The 15058-nt window shown below is 45.4% G+C and overlaps 1 protein-coding gene across 2 annotated transcripts in view; it reads right to left on the bottom strand.

Annotated features, from left to right (window-relative positions):
* Positions 1 to 10098, bottom strand: part of CAB39 (calcium binding protein 39) — a 102414-nt gene extending 92316 nt beyond the window's left edge. The window contains exon 1 of one of the 2 annotated variants that reach the window (NM_001046087.2): positions 9705 to 10098. The gene's annotated coding sequence lies outside the window, so the exon portion shown is untranslated. The remainder of the gene's footprint in view (positions 1 to 9704) is intronic. The other variant, XM_059893036.1, reaches the window with a different exon arrangement.
* Between the last annotated feature and the right edge of the window lie 4960 nt (positions 10099 to 15058).

Raw genomic sequence — 15058 nt, 5'->3', positions numbered from 1 at the left:
CTGAGGACAAATGGACAAGTAAAGAAACAAAAAGAAAAGATATAATCAGGGACAGACAATGAAAATGCCTCAGTGAGTGACAAAAATGTCTGCAGTAGCCAGCTAAGTTCAGGACGATGGAGAGTCGTCTACAAACTGATTTGGCCTCTGCCATTGTTAACACCCTCTAAATATTCCTTTTCTTAGGTTAGGACACAAAAATTAAACCCCCAATAGTATTATAAAATATTAAGAGGGGGATTTTAAAAACTGCAGAAAAAGAGATATAACAGGAAACAGCAAACTTTACCTTGTCCTTCTTTCAGTGAACTACAACTGTAAGAATACTAAAGTAATCACTGATACAGGTATGCACTTATTTGTATTTAATTACATGTTACAAAGAAAGATTATTCTAAACTTAAGATACTGTTACAAATAGTTTAAAAAATACAAGAATATGGCATGAAGCAATTATGAGGCAAATCAACTTTAAGTGGGTCCTAACAGCCTCCCTGGTGGCTCAGATGGTAAAGAATCCACCTGCAATGCAGGAGATCCTGGTTCAATCCTTGGGTCAGGAAGATCCCTAGAGAAGGGAATGGCTACCAACTCCAGTATTCTTGCCTGGAGAATCCCACGGATAGAGGAGCCTGGCGGGCTACAGTGCACCGGGTTGCCAAGAGTTGGGGTACAACTAAGCAACTTTCACTTTATGGCTATTTTAAAGCTTAGTATTCCAAAGGGCTAACATCAGAACAAACGATATATCCAGTTACACATCAAAAAAGAGTTCAGGTTCACTTGAAGGCCACTTTAACACTTCCAAAGTCCTAAAATATTTTCGAAAGTATATACAGTGCAGCGGAAAGAGTTTTAGAACTTCAGTTATCATAAAAGCTACAAGGTTTGGGGCACTTAGAATCTATCAGACGTTATGCAAAGCATTTCTTACCGAATCCTCAGGACTACTCCATGCATAGGTTCTACTCTCGCTATTTTACTGATGAGAGAGCTGAGGCAGAATGGGCACTGAACACCCTGCCCAAGAAAACAACCAGAATCTAAATCCAGGAATTCTAAGGCCAGAGCCCTTCCTCTTGCAGGCTAAGCTCTAGTTTTCCCACTCACAAAACAATCTTGACAGTATCTTCTCACCCTAACATCTTAAGAGTTTATAAATTCATGTAATCTCACAGTGTTTCTCAAATTGAATGTCAAATTATTTTAGGACCTAATAACATACATTTAAAAACAGAACAGAATAAAAAGTATCAGAACGCACCCATTGTACATAGGAAGGCCTAAGTATTATTTCATGAAACTTCTTTTTCAGTTTTGACAGTGTGTTTATATATGTGCTAGGTCATTGATCAAAAATGTAATTTCTCACTACGGGCTGAAGTTAAAAAAAAAAGAAAAAAAAAAAAAAAAGCTTGAAAAGTCACTCATCTAAGGTGTTCATTCTTCCAAACAAAACTGAAAATAAATTACTCCAATCTTAGTTAAATTCCAACTTGTTGTAAGTAATCATTCAAATTAAAAAGCAAATGCTCTGAATTCCTTACTAGTAAGTATGAAAATAAGAGAGTTTTCCAAATCATGCTCTAATAGACCCCTCCTTCAAAGTGTCTGTGGTCATTTCCTGGGGAAAGGAGATGTTCTTGTGACCAAATGCACTTGACAAATGGTGAAATACTGCACACTGCAGTCCCTCCTGGACAGTCATAATGCACATTACTAAAACTTTGAAAAGCTCTGCAGAAACACAGTAACACAACTATCAACAAAAAATAAAAACTGATTAACTGTTTTTAATCCAGTGCTTTCCTAAACTTAAAAATTTCTCTGGAACCTCTCCCACCAACTATTAATCTTTTCTAAGACTGCTGCTGCTGCTGCTAAGTCGTTTCAGTTGCGTCCGACTCTGTGCGACCCCATGGACTGCAGCCCACCAGACTCCTCCGTCCATGGGATTTTCTAGGCAAGAGTACTGGAGTGGGCTGCCATTGCCTTCTCAGCTTCTAAGACTAGTGTTCTGCAAAACACAATTTAGGAAATACTGCTTTATGTGAACTTATCAGGACAAAGGAGATCCTAATAAGCTTCAGCTTTACAGCAAGAAACCTCATTCAAATAAGTATAAAGATGGCAGAGAGAAATAAAATACACAGAAACCTGTGTTTTGGTTAAGTATTTCATCTCTGCTGAGTAGTTTTATCAGAATACTATATAACTGAATCATTTAATACTTACAGAAACAATGTATCATACTCTGAAAACAGGATATGGGGGAAGAGGGGAAAATAGATATGCAAAAAGCTTAAATGAAAACCAGCAACTCAACTATATTCCCATCTATTGTACAAAATTTACATAGGAAATCTATTGATACAAAAATCTACATACTCAGGAGAAATGTGTGTCTCACACACACACAGGCAGAATAGAGAATAAACCATACTGCAAAGAAACAGCTAAACCGTCTGTAGGGCTGCCCAGGTGGCACTAGTGGTAAAGAATCTGCCTGCTAGTGCAGGGGACGGAAGAGACAGGGGTTTGGTCCCTGGGTTGGGAAGATCCTCTGGAGGAGGGCACGGCAACCCACTCCAATATTCTTGCCTGGAGAATCCCATGGACAAAGGAGCCTGGTGGGCTACGGTCCATAGGGTTGCAAAGAGTCCAATACAACTGAAGCGACTTGGCAAGCATGCACACAAATGATCTGCAAGGATCATTCTGTGACCTGAGTTTCTGTCTCCCTGTTGGAGAATCCAAAGTCATAAACTAGCTCTTAACATGCCATCAAAGAGGGGAAGAGCTATTTACCTGGAAACTCTGAGACTGGCATACAGAACAGGACCAGCGTAACGGGCGATAAAAACTGCCTGCGGAACAAACGCATGCATCATAGATGTCTGAGAAGCTGGAAGTGCTCAGGGGTGGTGAACACTGCTCTCTTATCAGTGACAGAACTCTGGGCTGGAAACAATCCTATCTAAGCCAGCCTACCACCCTTTCACAGGTGGAGGACTAGTACCAATACAACCAAAGAACACTATTAATATCTTAGGCATGTTCTTCACATCTTCCAACTGGTTTCTATACTATTGGCCCTTTCTTTTCCACTCACACTGCCTTCAGTTAATATTTTCCCTTTCCCCAAAACAACAGCTCACAGAACTTTACAACATATAGTGCTTAAAAGCTGAGAAATGAAACTAGTTGAGGCTTGAAGATTTGTTTATCATTAACTTGCTAATAAGCTTAGTTCCCAACCATTTATTTGTAAGTACAAAAAAAAGAAAATTTGGGGAAAAAATAGATTTTGATTTACCTGAAGCAGAATTATTGTGAAATAATACGAAGCATCAGAACACAACCAGCAGAAAAAAAGTTAGAGCATGGCCTCAAAGCTCATGTCAAGAAACTTGACTTCAAGACCACAGGCAAAGGAGAGGTGCCCAGGAGAGGGGGAAAAAAGCCTACAGAAAGCTTACACACAGGATCACTGAAAATAAGAGCAAGAGACTGAAAGGGCTTTTCAGTCTGGTCCCCTGAGTATAATAATGGGATGACTGAAGCCTAGAGAGGTGGAAAGACTCACCCAGAGTAACACGATTAGTGAACAAATCAGGACCCAGCCCAGAAACCTTTCAATCGGCCCAGGTTTCTGCTTTGCCCACTATAACACAAGGTCTCCCATCTTCTCTATAAGACTAACATGGAAAATAAACATTACTTACCGGCCAAATAAACCTATAAACCACTCATCAAATTATGACTTTATATAACTAAAGCATTTAGAATACAACATCTCATTCTGTGTTACCATATGTGGTTGCTGCCTAGAAACCTATTAATGCCCCTATTAGGGTCTATTTACAAACTTTCATTCTAAAGTTATTGAATCAAAAAAGTCAGCAAGAAACTAAGACCCTATGGAGGGAATTGAAACTATTTCATATGAGAGAGTCATAGTGAGTCTCATGGACAGAGGAGCCTGGCAGGCTACAGTCCACAACAGGGTTGCAACAGAGTCAGACACGAGTTAGCGACCCAACAACAACAACAAATGCTCTAAGAAGACACTGCTACATAAAGTATAAAACTAACTTTCAAGCAAACTGGATAAAGAGCAGAGAATCAGGTTCTACATCAGCCCTGCAGCACAACCCTGAGCAAGTGACTCTACTTTGAGAAAGCTCTGCCAGTTACAGCTCAAAGTCAGCCACCTGCTGCTCCAGCCATGGTGTGGAAAGAACCATTCCGACTACAGGGTTCCTAAAGCTCTCACATTTCTTCTACTAGAAACAGTCTAGCGTCAGCACCATCACAGTAGGGTTCGCATACAAACCTTCATTCTAAAGTACTAAATCAAAAACAGTCAGCGAGAAACCAAGACCCTAAGGAGAGAAACAACACTATTTCATACGAGACAGTCATACTCTTGTTTCCGGGTGCCACATTTTGAAGTGAGGGGATCTGGGTTCAAATACTAGCTCAAAACTTGGTGTGTGCCAGGCCGTATTCTAAGCACTCTAGACACAGTAACTCATTTAACCCCCTACGGTCTTCTCAGATGGTCTAGAGCAGCGGTCTCAACCTTTTTGGCACGAGGGACGGGTTTCGGGGAAGACAATTTTTCCAGGGACTGGGAAGCAGGGGGCTGGTTTCGACATGACTCAAACACATTACATTTATTGTGTATTTTATTTCTAATCTAAGGCTGCTCCTGATCTGACAGGAGGTACTGGTCCATGACCTGGAGGGTGAGGACCCCAGGTCCATACCTATCCAAGGACTCTAAGCTACAGAGAAGTGAAGGAATTCACCTAGTTACAGAGCCCATAGGAGGGGGTGAGGGTTCAACAATGCAGGAGTCTGGCTGCATCGGTGCTTTTAACTACTAGTAACACTGGCTCTCAGAATCCTATAAATCCCAGAGTGGGTCTTAAACTATAGACATGTAAATGGAATCTGTTTATGGTATTTCTTCCTTGTGCCTAAATACAGCTGATAAATAATCTACTGTGCAAGGAGAGAACAGTGACTAACCTGTTAACAGTACCCTGTAAAAGAACAAGCTAAAGATCATTAAACAAAGTAATAAAGCAGCAACTTAATTAAGATCAAGCTACAAAATGTGTATTTTGTTTCTCAGACAAACATTTTATCAAAATAATCAAAGTGCTGAGATGCCGCTTTAACATTATCATACTTCCTTGGTCATCAAAAATTTATCTGCCGGATAATGCTCCTAAGGAATAATTATCATATAAAACCAGACTGCCACTAAATATTGGTTAACCAGATTTTTCTGCCTTTGTGACTGCACACAGGAAAATGCACATACACACATAAAGAAGCACATACAAACCTACAATCTAGACGCTGTATTCAGAGCATCGAAATCTCAAATTAGACACAATGTATGAAGGGTTATGAAAACAGGTATGTACCGGCCACTGCCCAACATAAATGACCGGGGCAGGCTTGACCTCTCTCCTTTGGAGCTACTTCACACCTGACTGATTTCCTGCAATTCTCCGTATGCCACTCTTCCTTCCTCCGCCAACCTGACATCACAGTTGCTAAAAACCACAATTCTGCCATCCCCTCACCCCTATCTCAAGAGAAAAGTTAAAAGCACAGTACGGCCAGGAAGCTCAACAGAGGAGAAATGGTACATTGAAGAACACACACACACTTACATATGCACACATGTGCATGCACACACATCCCCTCCTCCCAAAAATGCTGACTGCAATAAGCCACCACAATCTTATCATCTGCTGTCCAGTCTTACAATAGCTTTTCAGAGTCTTTGGAAGGCCTGAGAAACAGAAAGAACATTTAGCGTTTACTTCCAGACGGATCTACTCTATAAATACTGGTGGTACAGACATTTGCCTCACTTTGTTCTCCCCTCACACTATGGACTGATAAAGGTAGTGATTAGGATCCAGTTGGATAGTCACTTGAGTGGTAAGACAAAGTAAGAATTCACACAGCTCAATTCCTTTTTAAATTAAAGATGGCTCCAAAACCAGTCTTTTCAATAAAAAATATAGACCGATGACTAAATTATGTAATATTTAGGCTACTTGATTTGATATGCATTCACACAAATACAAGATCTTTATAACCTCATAATAACAAAAGAAATCACGAGCAATCTAATTTGATCATCTTTCCCACAATTTCATCACATTAAGTTTTACCAACATTTTGCCATTATCTGTACTAATCCACTTATCAGATTCCTATTTCTACTAACACCAGACAACACCCATATAATCAAATTTCTAAGTAAAAGGAGCCATGGAAAGGAGGGAAACTGATTTTTAAAAGAGATACCACTGGAAAGGTAACCAGAAGACACTATCTGACATGAAGCCCTGCCCTATACTGGATTTTAATCTTCCCTGCCAAAGTGGGGGGATTTGGGTTTGTGTCTGTATTTTTATGGCAGATGGTACAACTGTGAATGATCAACTTCTCCTGGAAAAAAGGCTTCTGGTATAGTATGGCAGTTACTGCAGAAATCTAACACCTCAAGATGCAAAAGGCAATGGCAACCCACTCCAATATTCGTGCCTGGAGAATCCCACGGACAGAGGAGCCTGGTGGGCTGCAGTCTATGGGGTCACAAAGAGTCAGGGACGACTAAGTGACTAACACACACACACAACCTAAATAAGTTTATCCGAAGAAAAATACTTTAACAAATATTCAAAAGTAATAAAGGATGCCGTGTGGTATACATTTACAACATACAAATAAAGATTCAAATAAAACCACATTCACACTTCCCTGAGGTCCAGCAATTAAGACTCTGCCAGGGGACACAGGTTTAATCCCTGGCCTGGGAACTAAGATCCCACATGCCATAGAGTGTGGCCAAAAAATAAATACATACATACATAAAACAAGTGAAACCATATTATAAAACCAAGCCCCATAATTAAACTGGGCTTTCTCAGCTATTCTTTTATATTAACCTTATGAAAACTTACACAATCTAACTCAGTATCCCACTTTAAATGCCATGAGAAACATAAACAGTCTTTACAGATTGTAAAGCACAAGGGAAAAACGGGTTTAAACAAGAACCTGCTAATGAACTACGGTGATCTGCCACGAAACTTTAAAAAGTCCATTTTGGTACAGCAGCAAATTATTTCACAACAAATTCTGTATTTCACAAAGATATACCAACAGAAAGATGAAATACGTCTAGCCTGAATCTTTGTGATGTCATGGTCAAAAGGTAGTTAACCTACATGGATGGCCTTAGTATAAAGACTTTTTCAGGGGTAAGGGGAGGTGGATGTGGTGGGTGGGGGAGGTGCATCACAGTGTATGGGAGATATTATACCAGTTATGAAAGTACTCTTTTTATAGTGGCTTTTTAAAATTACATCCACTCAAAAAACAGAAATATGCGATCTCTTCTGTACCTGATGACAGCACACATTCCAAATGATAAAACCTTTCTTTATTCAATAAGCAACAGGATCCAAATCTTACAGAAAAGTTAACAAAGTCTTCGAACAAGAAGGCTTAACAAAAAGTTCTGTCTCAGCAATAATTACTAAGCATGACTACTGCATTTTATCTGAGGTAAATAAGGCAATCCTGACAGAAAAAAAATAATATACTTAAGATTTCCCTTACATCTGGGTAAAAATATTTTTATATGAAGATATTCAATGACAAAAAGGAAAAGCCTAATAAAAACTATATATATGTATATATATATAGTTTATCTCCTTATGTAAAGAAAAAATATAAAAAAGAATAAAAAGGAAACATGCAAAAATGTTCACAAGAACAAAACCTAAGCGATAAGATTACAGAAGATAATTTTTAAAAATTTTACAATACTTCCTGCATTTTACAAGTCTGTCTTTTTAACTGAAAAAAAATTGACATTCACTTGTCATATAAGCAAACAACAAATAAGTGCTCACAAAACCAACACTGGTTCTAAGCTGCTTCCATAGAATTTTTAGACTTCTTAGACTTCAAATACAGGGGCTTTATTCATTAGTTATCTGGAAAAATGGAACAAAATAAAGCCAAAGACTTTCACTTCTAGTTCTCCTATATTTTCATAACTAAAAAACTAATAAAGAAATGTTTACATTCCTACAAAAAGTTTCTATGTCCAACTTTTTATTAGTAACAATCTGATTTTTTAAAACATCCATTTATACTGCCTTACACAAACACCATCTCAAAGAAGTGAGTTATGTTCAGCTCAGCAGTCCCAAAATGCAGGCATCTAATACACAGTGTGAGAAGTTCTGATGCATTTTAGTGAACCGCACCAACAGAAACACTTCATTTTATACACACCTTTCCATTACTTCTTAAAAGTCTGACATCCAATGAAGTTTTTTGCAAAAGGTACTTTGGCCTAGCCTGGACATGGATTTATCTGAACATCCAGAAAGCTGTCAAAATCTACCTCAAAGTACGTTATATTCAAGGCACAGAATGTCAACTCTCTACTGGGCCTCCTTCTCTTTCTTTCACAGGAACGCCTTTAATATTCCCCAGCTTCCATTTCTAGGCCCATGAGTCACCGAGAAATGAGCTCTAAGTTTTCCTTAGAATGCCACTCAAACAGCTCCTCTACAGTATTCCAGGATGTGGACCCCAAACGACTGTGGCGACCGCCCCCCGCCCCCACACCACTCCTCACCGTGGCCTTACGCAACCAACTGCATTATCTACTATTCCTAGACTGTACCTTTTTACCTTTGTCCTCCTCTAGCTTTGCTGCCCCTCCACACACTGTTCTCTTCTGCAAACCCTCCTCTCTCCCAAATCCCCACAAGCCTTCAAGATCGGCTGTGTACCGCCTCGCCCAGGAAGTCTTCCAAATTTCTACTAGGCGGAAGGGTGTGATCGATCGGTCCCGGTCTTTCCCGGGTACCTTTCTTAGCATTTTGTAGGTCTTTCACAGGACTATCGCCTCCTTCCTGGTATCGTGCCTTATCTCCCCCACCAAGAGCGTCTAAGGTACCCCCCGGGGTGGGGGGAGGGTGGGAAGGGGGCCCCGGAGCCCGGGTTCACCTTTTGAATCCCTCCGGCGCCGACCGACCGGAGGGCGGGGGTGGCGCCTGCAAGCGGGGTCAGCGCGCAGGTTGGTCCAACCGAACCCGGGGGAACGCTCCGACCGCACCATTCCCTAACCAGAAATCGGTTAGGCAGTGTTCCCGAGAGGAAGATCGCAAAGATGCTCGCCCGCCTCCGGGTCACAGGTAAGTTTACCAGGGGGCGAGGAGCGCGGCGGCCCCGAGCCCTGGTGCGGTGGGAGTGACAGTTGGCTCGGCCCGGGCCCCGGACGCCCTCCCCCAACAAACCCGGGCGCCGACAGCCCCGCCAAAGAACCGCGGAGGGCGGGCAGGGGCGCATAGGGTCCCCGGGGCCCCGGGCCGCAGACCCCTGAGCGCCGCGCCGGCTAGGACGAGGTTGCGGGGAGGGACGGGGAACGGGGAAGGCTCCCGCGAGGGGCCCGGGCCGGGCGGAGAGCGGGCAGGCCGGGCCGCTCCCGCCGACTCCTGGGCCGGGGTGGGGGTGTGGAACCCGCCACCGCCAACCGGAGAAAATGGAGGCAGCCTCGGGGTCGGGGCCGGGCCGGGGCCGCAGGGAGGCGGAAGCCAGGCTTGGCGTCCGCGCCGCGAGCGGGGTCGGGCCGGCGGGTCACTCACGGGGCTGGGCCGGGCGGCTCCCTCTCCGCCTCCGCGTCGTCGCCGTCCCCGTCTTCGGCGGCCGCCGCCGCCTCGGGCTGCTCGCTCGGTCCCCGCGGCGCGGCTTGGGCGCTCGGCCCCTCCGTTGTCTTCCGCCCGCTCCTGCTCCCGGCGACAGGATCCTGCGGCGGCGGCGGCTGCGCGGGAGGACGGCGGCCCAGAGGCTCCCGCGGCGGCCGCCGCACTGCTGCTGCTGCTGCTGCTCTCGCTCACTCGTTCGGGTTGCGGCTTTGCGGCGGGGCCCGCTGTTGCCTTCGCGTTCTCCCGGCTCCCGGAGCTTCAGACGCTCCCCAGGCCGCGCTGCTCCCCGAAACCCCCGTTCCCGGCCCGAGCCCGGCTTTGACGTGCGAACTGCGCAGCCGCGGAGGGCACGACGTCGGGCGGCGCCGCAACACCCCGCCCCCCGCCCCACGCCTTTGGCCTCGGGCGCCCCGAGGCGGACGAGCGGACTCAGGGCTGGGGCGCGTAGGAGTCCTCGCAGAGCCGAAGCGGGAAGGGACGCAGACAAAAGCGGAAGCCGAGGACCAGGGTTCCTCCCCTTTCACCTGACACTTAAACGTTGGCGCTCAGCCCCATCTCTTCTGTGCAACCACTTCTTCCCGGAGCAATCCTACGTCCACTTTCTCCGATCACTTCCCGAACTCTTAACAGAGCTTTATTTCTGCTAAAAGGTCGGGCGCCGACTTGTGTAGACTCCTTTATACTTCCGAGGGAGAGAGAACTCTCATTTTTAGCATCCTCTGAGAAAGAGCGTAGAAAGTGATCGAACAGCCTGGATTTCAGTCTCCACTTTACCGTTTAGTCCTTATGGGCTATTTCCTGTCCTTATTCCTACGTTCTTTCACACATAGTCACACAAAAGTATAATATATAATAGGCTCGCAAAGAGTCGGACACGACTGAGCGACTGAACTGAACTGAACTGAATGAGGATGAACGAGATAATGCATTGCAAACTCCGACAACAGACTCTGTATCTGTTACCATACATGTATATCTTCATTTCTTTCAGTTGCTTTGCTTTACTTTGTAATCGAGCAGGTATTTGGGGACATCTACTGCTATGGTTTTTCCTGTGGTCATGTATGGATGTGAGAGTTGGACTGTGAAGAAAGCTGAGCGCCGAAGAATTGATGCTTTTGAACTGTGGTGTTGGAGAAGACTCTTGAGAGTCCCTTGGACTGCAAGGAGATCCAACCAGTCCATTCTGAAGGAGATCAGCCCTGGGATTTCTTTGGAAGGAATGATGCTAAAGCTGAAACTCCAGTACTTTGGCCATCTCATGCGAAGAGTTGACTCATTGGAAAAGACTCTGATGCTGGGAGGGATTGGGGGCAGGAGGAGAAGGGGACGACAGAGGATGAGATGGCTGGATGGCATCACTGACTCGATGGACGTGAGTCTGAGTGAACTCCCGGAGTTGGTGATGGACAGGGAGGCCTGGCGTGCTGCAATTCATGGGGTCGCAAAGAGTCGGACACGACTGAGCGACTGATCTGATGTGATCTGATCTGACTGTGTGGCAGGCACTATTCTAGGTGGTGGGGCAGTGAACAAAACATTCCCTGCTCCAAAAGATTGAAGGCGGGAGGAGAAGGGGACGACAGAGGATGAGATGGTTGGATGGCATCACTGACTCAATGGACATGAGTTTGAGTAAAGGGGAGTTGGTGATGGACAGGGAGGCCTGGCATGCTGCAGTCCATGGGGGTCACAAAGAGTCCGATAGGAGGGAGCGACTGAACTGAACTGAAGACAATAAACAAACCAACATATATATGACTTTGGATCTCCCTGGTAGCTCAATCGGTAAAGAATCTGCCTGCAGTGCAGGAGACCCGGGTTGGATCCCTGGGTCGGGAAGATCCCCTGGAGAAGGAAATGGCAACCCACTCCAGTATTCTTGCCTGGAAAATCCCACGGACAGAGGAGGCTGGCCGGCTGCAGTCCATGGGGTGGCAAAGAGTCCGATACGACTTAGTAACTAAACCACCCACCACCCATAGAGAATACAGGGTGTCCTGTAAAGTTTGCATGTGATTGATTGATTTATTGAATATATTACTTCAGATGGCTTTCAGTGCTGTGGAGAAAACCACACAGGCTAAGGAGGGGAGGGAGTGCAGGGAATTGTTATTTACAGTGCTCCCACAAAGGGTGCATGCGTGCCTGCTCAGTTGTGTCTGACTCTTTGCAACCCTCATGGACTGTAGCCCGTGAAATTTCATCTGTCCATGGAATTTTCCAGGCAAGAATACTGAAGTGGGTTACCATTTCCTACTCCAACGGCTCTTCCCAACCGGGGGATCAGAACCCAGGTCTCTTGCATCTCCTGCATTGGCAGGCAGATTCTTTACCACAATGCCTCCTGGGAAGCCCAGGGTAGCTATTTGAAGAAAGAGCCTGCTATGAGCTATGTATATGGAATGGCAGAAGGAACAGCAAAAACCAACACCCTGAGGGGGAGATGCCTTGGAGCCCACCAAGGCAAGAGCCCTGAGCTTAGAAGGGAGAGTTGAGAAGAGGAGGAGGCCATATAGGCCAAAGTGAGGACTTTGGTATTTACACTGAATGAGAGCGGGAGCTATTTGGAGTGTTTTGAGCAGAGAGAGGACGTGGTCTGACATTTCAAAAGAATTACTCTGGTTGTGGTGTGAAGACTAGCCTGAAGGGCCTGAGAGTTTCACCCAAGAGACCAGTTGGAAGGCTTTTGCAATAATCAAGTGACAAGAAGACAGACTCAGCCCAGTGGAAGACTAATGAAGTGGTCCTGTTCTAGACACATTTAAAAAGAGGAGCTGACGTGATTTTGCTGATTTCTAAGTTTTGTTTGTTTTTTGTTTTCTCAAGCAACTGGAAGATACAATTTGGTGAAATGGGCAAGAACCCAAAACAGATATGAAGGTGAGTAACTTAGAAGTACATTTAGACCATAAAGAAGGCTAAGTGCTGAAAATTGATGCTTTTGAACTGTGGTGCTGAAGAAGTGTATTAAGAGACCCTTGGTCAGCAAGGAAATCAAACCAGTCAATCCTAAAGGTAATTAACCCTGAATATTCATTGGAAAAACTGATGCTGAAGCTCCAGTACTTTGGCCACCTGATGCAAAGAGCCGACTCATTGGGAAAGACCCTGATGCTGGGAAAGGCTGAGGGCGGGAGGAGAAAGGGACGACTGAGGATGAGATGGTTGGATGACATCATCAACTCAGTGGACATGAGTTTGAGCAAACTCTGGGAGATAGTGAAGGACAGGGGAGCCTGGTGTGCTGCAGTCCATGGGGTTTCAAAAAGTTGGACATGACTGAGCAACTGAACAACAACAACATATTGAGTTTGAGCTGTCAATTAGATACCCAAGTAGGAAGCTCCATGTAGAAATCTGGGGTTTGGGGGAGAGGTCTGGGCTGGATATGGAATTTGGGGAGTCCTCTGAGTAAGTATGGAGAAGGAAATGACAACCCACTCCAGTATTCTTGCCTGGAGAAGTCCATGGACAGAGGAGTCTGGTGGGCTACCGTCCATAGGGTCACAAAGAGTCAGACACGACTGAGTGACTGACAGAGTAAGTAAAATCTCAACATTCAATGAGATCATTTAAGCAGAGAGTGTTAATAAAAGACTTGGCCAAAGGTGAGCCGAGGCCCCAACATTGGGAGGTCAAGAACCAGCAAAGGATGCTGAGAGGAGCCAGCATGGCAGGAGGAGAAGGCCCAGGAGAGCTTTGCATGCTGGGATAGAGGAGGAATGCCTCCCAATGTAGCTAGCAGTTCAAGTACAGTTAGTCCTGGTGATTGGCCGTTGGTGTCTGTGCCACAGGGGCAACTAGTGGGAAGTTGGGAAGAGCTGCTTCAGCAGAGGTTGGTGGGAAAGCTTCATCCTCTAGAAAGAATGAGACCTAGAAAGATCTCTAGAAAGAATTGGGCTCTAGAACAAGAGCCCATGGGTGCAGACATTTTTTTCAAGAAGCTTTGCTCTAAAGGAGGGCAGAAAAATGAGGTGGTAGCCAGAAAGGAATGTGGAGTCAAGACAGACTTTTTTGTTCATTTGTTTTATTTCGTTTTGTTTTGAGGATAGGAACTGTTAGAGACAGCCTATGTGCTGATAGGAATGATTCAGTAACAAGGGAAAATTTGATGATGACTGGGGTGGGGTGGCATTTCCTGGAGAGTTGTCCTGGAGTGAGCAAGAAGAGAAGGTTACAGCATACAGTTGGAACTTGGGGGGGAGCGGGCAGACCTTGGAGACCAACAAGGCAGGAGTTCACTCACAGTAACAGAGGGCAGGCAGCCCCGGAGAAGAGGAGCCAGAATGCATGGACATTCCCTTGAGGGTTTCTGTTTTCTCAGGGCAATAGGAAGCAAGGTCATCAGCTCAGAGCGTGCAGGGGGAGGAGGAGTTGGACATTTGAGGGGAGAAGGGACTGTCTACAGAAGGGCCGGTCAGTAGGATCATTCTGTTTCTCGGGGGCCACAATTTCCTAGAAAGGTGCAAGTACAGGATGATGGGGACCTGAATTCAACCAGGGTTATTTTGGGCTTCCCTTGTTGCTCAGCAGGTAAAGAATCCCCCTGCAATGCAGGAGACCTGGGTTCAATCCCTGGGAAGGATGGAAAGATCCCGGGAAAAGAGAAAGGCTACCCACTCCAGGATTCTGGCCTGGATAATTCCATGGACTGTACAGTCAGACACAACTGACTGACTTTCACTTTCTGGTTGTTTTTTTTTTTTTTTTTTAATTTTTGCTGCATGACTCCATGAGGAGAAGAAGGGGCAAGAAAGGGAAGGGTGTATGCAAGGAAGTAATAATAATGCCTAACTGCTGCCTCCAAGCTGGATAGGAGGGAGGGAGGAAATGGGGGAGGAGGTGGGGCAATGTGAGGACAGAGACCCTGCGAAGGTGGTGGCAGGAACTAAGGAGTGATAAGCGAAAGGATGGTGTGGTCAGCACAGCAGGCCAGGTGAGCTGGAAAAGTAGAGAGCCAGGCTGCTTGCACTGAGTGTACAGAAGAAGCTGTGCCGTGCTCAGTTGCTCAGTCTGTCCGACTCTGCGACGCTTTGGATGGTAGCCTGCCAGGCTTCTCTGTCTATGGCATTCTCCAGGCAAGACTACTAGAGTGGGTTGCCATTTCCTCCTCCAGGGGATCTTCCCGACCCAGGGATAGAACCCATGTCTCTTGGGTCTCTTGCATTGGCAGGCAGATTCTTGACCACTGTGCCACCTGGGAAGCCCCCATGGAATAAGCAGTTTCTGGTAAATGACAAGGTCTGGGGCAGCTTCTCATACTCATGTCCACGTATGTTACCAGAGGGTCT

Source organism: Bos taurus, chromosome 2 (assembly GCF_002263795.3).
Source record: "Bos taurus isolate L1 Dominette 01449 registration number 42190680 breed Hereford chromosome 2, ARS-UCD2.0, whole genome shotgun sequence".
In the NCBI taxonomy this organism is placed as follows: Eukaryota; Metazoa; Chordata; class Mammalia; order Artiodactyla; family Bovidae; genus Bos; species Bos taurus.
Note: the sequence above shows the minus strand (reverse complement) of the source record. Positions and strands in the feature narration are given on the sequence as shown.